Source organism: Callospermophilus lateralis, chromosome 2, assembly GCF_048772815.1.
Source record: "Callospermophilus lateralis isolate mCalLat2 chromosome 2, mCalLat2.hap1, whole genome shotgun sequence".
NCBI lineage: Eukaryota > Metazoa > Chordata > Mammalia > Rodentia > Sciuridae > Callospermophilus > Callospermophilus lateralis.
In genome coordinates, this window is record NC_135306.1 from 195,285,592 (window position 1) to 195,292,536 (window position 6,945).

Consider the following 6,945-nt stretch of genomic DNA (forward strand, 5'->3'; position numbering starts at 1 on the left):
ACAGAAAATGCATGCTGAACACTGACTCTGCCCAGGGTACCAAGCATTCTCAGGCCATCTTCCCACTGACTTGATGAGGCAGACTCTGGTTTCTTATTTTACCAGCAGAAATCCCTGTAACATAAAACACATGCATTGCCTTAGGAGGCAGGGAAGGGTTCAGCACCAACAGTCAGGAAAACAGTTTATTCTGGGGAAGAGAAGGGATGAGGCCACAAGAGGACATGTTGTGACTTTGGAGATCATGGCAGGCATCTCTGTCTTAATTATTAAGGAGATTATAGAGATACTGCCTTTGTGATTATTTTTCCTCCTCTTCTCTTCCACTCCCTTTTCTTTTTTCCCTCTTCAACTTCTTTTACAAGTTCCTTTACATAATAAATTTAACCATTTGATAATGTGAAATAAAAGGCAAGAGGCCCTAAAATATTCAAGGTACAAAGCTCCCGAGGAAGTAATGGTCGATTGGCCTCCAAAGACATAATTTGAAAGCAACTCCAAAGGACTTCCTATATTCTGAAGGAAGCCTGTTTTGACTTTATCATACATTAAATGCCTGCTCTGGCCTAGGTAGTGTTTCCACAACTATTTCTCTTCTTAACACAGAAGACAGACTTTTCTGGCATCTCCTCTGCACTCTTTGCTCCCCTAACTGCATAGACTTTCCTGAGTCTCTGCTCTTGGACTCCTGCATCCATAGCTGTCCAGACTCACTTTCTGACCCAAGAAAAACATTCACATCAGTGGATTCTTTCCTTCAAAGAGAAAGCATCAACATATGCATATATTCTGCCTTCTACAAAAAAGTTAAAATTTTAGTGTACCTAACATATTTTGTAAGTAAATACACCATTAAGGTGTATCTCCACACCTTGAACAAACAAGATCATTTCCAAGGATACATACTTTTTTTTTTTGGCCAGTGGTGGTGGTGGTAGGGTGGTGGTACGGGGTTTAGAACTCAGCGGCATTCAACCACCAAGCCGGTATCCCCAGCCCTATTTTGCATTTTATTTAGAGACAGGGTCTCACTGAATTGCTTAGCATCTCGTTTTGCTGAGGCTGGCTTTGAACTCTGAATCATCCTGGCTTAGCCTCCCAAGCTGCTGAGATTACAGGTGTGAACTACCATGCCCTGCTGTACATACATTTTCCAAGCAATTAAAAAAAAATAATATAGCACTAACTCTTGAAAGAATGAGAAAAAATTTAAAACATAATTGTTCTTTTATTTGCAATGTTAATTATATGCAGTAATTAAGAATATGTTAGCATGACCTTTAATCATCATAATTTGTATATTTGAGTATTGCATGTAATTTTTAACTTCATATTATAAATTTCTTATTTCTAAATTTGAATTAATTTCGGTATTTTGCATTGTTTATTAAGTTAGTAATGGAAAATATCTTATCCAACAAAACCATAATATTTAGGGTGCTGTACAAAAAACTTAACAAAATTCAATGAAATTTATGAATATTATATTTCTACAAGTAAGAGATATGATTATAAAATGAGCAATTCATTTTTTACAATATGTTTGTAAATCAATGTGGAGATTAAAGGCTCTTTTGTGACTTGTTTCACCAGAAAAGTTTTATAAGTTAAGTGGAATTTTTGTGATCAATGAATACTTAAGTCAGTTTTGACTCAAAAATAAAATATTAACTCATCAAACTTTGCATGAAAAACGATTCTGAGAAGAGAAAACCCTGCTCTTCACAAAGGATGCTGTATTAAAAAAAGCCCAGTTGGGTATGTTCATTAAATATATTTTGAATCAGTTAAGTATAAACAGATCTGGACAGCACTAACGGTAATCCAATTTCTTTTCATCTATCTATTTTGTGTGAGTGTTGATTTTTGTAGTTTGGGAGAATCTGCTATGAACTACATTTCACTAAATGATATGTGGTCTTCTGTGAGTTTACTTTTGAAGGAGATGATAAAGAAGACTGCATGATCAGTAAATGTCATATCTGGAAAAAAATTCACAGCTAGGTGGATAACTTCTGTTGTAAAATGTTTTAATTTTTTTTTTCATATGGAAACTCAATTTATCATTTTATATTTAGGTAATACTGATAAGTTTTCTTGTTAGTTTTCTGGCATAAAAGAAACATAAGAAACACAGAAGTCTCCTGATTTACCTAGATTTGGGCAGTAAGAAAATGGTAGAATTACATTCATCAAGGTTTAATGATTGAGTCATTGCTGTTTTTTATTTTTATCAGTGCTTTAAGATGTGGCCTTTGGGCCGGGTGTGGTCACAAATGCTTGAAATCCCAGCAGCTCAGGAGGCTGAGGTAGGAGGATCCCAAGTTCAAAGCCAGCCTCAGCAAAAGTGAGGCACTAAGAAACTCAGTGAGACCTTGTCTCTAAATAAAAAAATGCAAAATAGGGCTTGGGATGTGGCCTCCATGGTTGAGCGCTCCTGAGTTCAATCCGCACTATCCCCCTCCCCCGGAAAAAAAATTGGCCTTTAATTATGAATAAGAAATGTTTTATTCATCTGGGTTCCAACTGACCCCTAAGATTTTACAGAGATTCATCATATTTATTTTGAAATTACTTTTAGGAGAAAAATATGGAGAATTTATGATCAAAAAGAACATAGAGGTAGGTAAATTATGAAGTCAAATGAGTATGAAGGTATCATTTTCTGAATTTATAAAAGATAAGACAAGGACTAAGAATAATACATTTTGCTGTCAGCCTTTTTATCCTGAAATCTGTAGGCATTGTTATATTGTCTTCTACAGGTTGGTATTAGAGAATGATCTAATCTGGAAAATATAAATTTTTATTTATAATTTATGAAAAAATATAATTTATATAATTATTTTCCAATATAAATTAATATGGTGTGCCTTCCATATCATGTTTATTTCATTGCCTCTCCTTCTAAACTGCATTACTGTTGATCATATTTTGAAATTTTACTTCATTTACATGATAAAATAATCATTACATTTTAAAAATAAAACTATTAATATTTTGGCTATTTATCTTCTCCTATTTCACTTAGAGATATTTTCTCTATGATAGTTTAAAAATTATTTTTACTTTTTCTCTGGTTCTTTTGGAAATCTCTCTCCAAAGTCTACCTTTCACAATATTTGCAATTGCTATGTTTCCTCCTTATCCATATTGGTAGGTTTTTACTGTCTCATATACCAGTATATTTGTTATTGGTTTTCTAAAATATAAAGGGAAGAAAAATACATACAAAAAAGAAGTATGCTCCAGAAAAATTTATTTGATATCATTTGTCTTTATTTCTCTACAATGGCAATTGAATCCATTTCTCTTATCTTTTCTCTCTGCATAAGGAGAAGCTGACATGCAGTCTTCCCCCAAATGAAGAGTCTTGGAGCCTCTCAATAATGCAGCTCTACTGGAAAGGGATAATATCTCTTAATTATTAATTATATATTCAACTACATTTAATTTAATAAACAACATAAAGTAAAAATCACTTTTCATTGGTCTGATTTTTTTTCACATTGTTCATCTCAATTATACAGAATGATGGTTTTCATGTGTCATGGTAACAGATATATAAAACAAAATTAAATCAATTTCAAGCCCATTTGTTGTCCATATAATCTTGACCTTCCTCTTCTAATCCCCTCATTCCACCCACTGGTCACCCATCTATTCTCACAGTACTCTTCTTCCAGGTTTTTCCCTCCAGCCTACATGTATGAAGGAACACACAATTTTCTCCTGAGTCTGGCATATTTTGCTCAAAATTATGGTCTCCAATTCCATTCATCTTCCTGAATATTACACAAATTTCTCTTCTTTATGGTTCAGTAAGATTTCGTTGTATGTACATACTATATGTTCTTTAGGCATTCATCAATTTATGGACACCTAGGCTGGCTTCATAGTTTGGCTATTGACAATTGTTATGGAATAAACATGAATATGCATGTATTTTTAATGTGTGTTAAATTTAACTCTTTAAAATCTTTCCCTGCCTATGATATTTGGTTGTAGTAGAGGCACTGTAACTTAAGAGAAAGACAAATCACTGTTTTTTATTTACATTTCATATGAAATTCTCTGGGATCTTTCATTACATAATTGATTTCAGAATGCTGTCATGAAATATTACATTGGCATTGCATCAGATAATAAACCAATAATAAGAATTATTTTAATTTCTGAAGATACTTTTAACCTCAAATATAAGGAATGATAACAGAATTGATTATATGACAAAGTCTCCTTTCCTTTAAACCAGAATCTCATGCAGGTGTACCTATATGTATGTATATATATATTTCCTTACTTGATTTCAGTCTTACACGTGGAATTGTCCTTTTATTGGTATTGCTTCAGTTTCTAATCTCTTGACATTTATCAATAAATGATTTGACTTCAATAATTTGAAAACTGATAGTGTCCCTTGAATACAAGTAAACTTTTATGGTTGCATTCATTTGGCTGCACACTAAATAGTACAAATCAATTGTATTTTTCTTCTAAAAATACCTTTTGACACCAAACTTTTCTCATGACCTTTTTCATCTCTGTGTTCCGCAAGGTGTAGATGAGGGGATTGAACATAGGAGCAATAATGGTATAAAACAGAGCAAAGAATTTGTCCTCAGGGAAAGTGGTAGGAGGTCTAAGGTAGGCAAATATGGAAGGTCCAAAAAATAAGATAACCACAGTGATATGAGACCCACAAATAGAGAGGGCTTTGTGTCTCCCCTCTGCTGAGTGATTTCTTAGTGTAAATAGAATAATGATATAAGACCCAAACAAGAGAACAAATACTACCAAGGCAATCAGTCCTGAATTGGCAACCATAAGAACACCAGTGATGTAGGTGTCAGTACAGGCAACTTGCAGCAAAGGAAAAATGTCACAATAGTAGTGATCAATTTTATTGGGGCCACAGAAGGGTAACCTAATTATCATAGAGAACTGGGGAAAGGAGTGGGCAGCTCCACCAGCCCAAGCAGCCAAGATCAAGAAATTGCACTTAGTTCTTCTCATGACGGTCATGTAGTGCAGAGGTTTGCAGATGGCAACATAACGATCAAAGGCCATGGCTGTCAGGATGAATATTTCAATCAGTCCAAAGAAGTGTATGGCAAAGACCTACAGCATGCAGTTGCCATAGGAGATGGTGTTTCTTCCCACTAGCTGGTCACCAATCAGTTTGGGTGTCACACAGGATGTATAGCAGATGTCCATAGAAGATAAATGACTGAGGAAATAGTACATGGGTTGGTGAAAAAGAGAACTGCAGCCAATAGAGATGAGGATCAGAAGGTTTCCTACCAATACGGCAAGATAACAAAATAAGAACACGAGACAAAATGTTTGTATGTTATGGTCAGAAGATAGCCCCATGAGAATGAATTCTGATACATTTCTCTGACTTTCCATATATTGCATGCTTTGTGCAAACATCTGAGTACCTGTGGCAAAATGAAGTTGGAGAAAAGCCTTTGCAATAGGATCACAATCATGTAAACACTATTATCAAGTCCTGGGATCCAGTCTAACAAATCATACAAGTTAGTTAATTAATAAACCAAACTATTAATTACATTTTTTCCTTGGGATTTTATAACTTATTTCTCTAATAGTTTTTTTTTAATATTTCCAGTATTCTATCATGTTGATAATACTAAGAACATATTTTATTGGTTTTTGAAATGTGATGTTTTAAAATTGCCGTTTATCTAAAATAAAATGTTTACTTGTAATCATTTACAACATTTATAATCAGGAAAGAAGAATTTAGTATAATACAAAAGAATGTTTTATAATTTTAACTATGTTCTTTAGTCATGATTGTGTTTTCATTTTAGGGAAACTAGCAGCTCTCTGAATTGTCTACAGACACATGATCAAGGAATATATTTTCATTTATTGTAAAAATCGCCTTAATTGTGAGCTGTGTGATTTATAGATAATATTCCTTGAATCCCCATGAAGACTTAGGGATTGGGGACACTGGATATTAAACAACCACCTTGGATAACACATTAAGTTAAACTTTCAGTTCTAGCTGAATTTATTTGATTATATTAAAAGGGGAAAGTCTCAACCTGGCCCTATTCTTTCAATATCTCAGTAATATTTCATTCTTTCCCTCTTTTTTGTGGAGACATCAAGTCTTATTCTTGAAATTATGTATAAGTTACAGCACTTCAACAAAACTTAATAACTGTTATCTCTTTAAATATTTTGTCACAATCACTGCAAGTGGTATATCATTTCTGAAAATAACATATTACATTCATTTATATAAACGTGCATAAAACAGAAGTGATCTTGAAAATAAATTTTAAATAATAAGTCTAGTTATTAGAATGAATTTAGAATTAAAATACCCATCAAAGTTAACCATATTAGTTTCTGTATAGAAGGAACCAATTAAGAAAAACAGTGAATTCTCCAGTTCAGAGAGTTAATATAGCAAAATATTTTTAAAAAATAGATCTGCTAGAACTTATTTAGTTATGTTTCATAAGGATGGCACCATGTATCAGACATAACAGCAGTGGGAGAAACTACCACCATAACACTCAGACCATGAGGTCACTGTCAACTACACCATTGTAGTTATAAGAATAAACATGTGGTGCCAATTGCTTGGCTTTGAAAACAGTTTGCAGCACCAGCCTTTCAATTGGACAAGTATAATCTGCAATATTCCAATCTGCATGTTTATAGAAATAAGATGCCATTACTCCTGGAGGCACAGGGAGAGCAAAAGCAACAAGGTGCAAGGAAATAGAGTCAGGAAAAGATATGACATTTTACAAAACAAATTTCCAGTATTAGACAAGTAAAAGAAGAGGAAGTCATTATAAACTAAAGTGTGCATGTTATAAAATCAGTGAAGAACTAATTAGAAATCATAGAACTCAATAATAAATAAACAAGTAAATAAATAAGTAAAGGACAACA

The 6,945-nt window shown here is 33.4% G+C and overlaps 1 pseudogene; it reads right to left on the reverse strand.

The window, feature by feature from the left end:
- Nucleotides 1–4,479: 4,479 nt before the first annotated feature.
- On the reverse strand, nucleotides 4,480–5,412 carry LOC143391715 (olfactory receptor 4P4-like; annotated as a pseudogene).
- Between the last annotated feature and the right edge of the window lie 1,533 nt (nucleotides 5,413–6,945).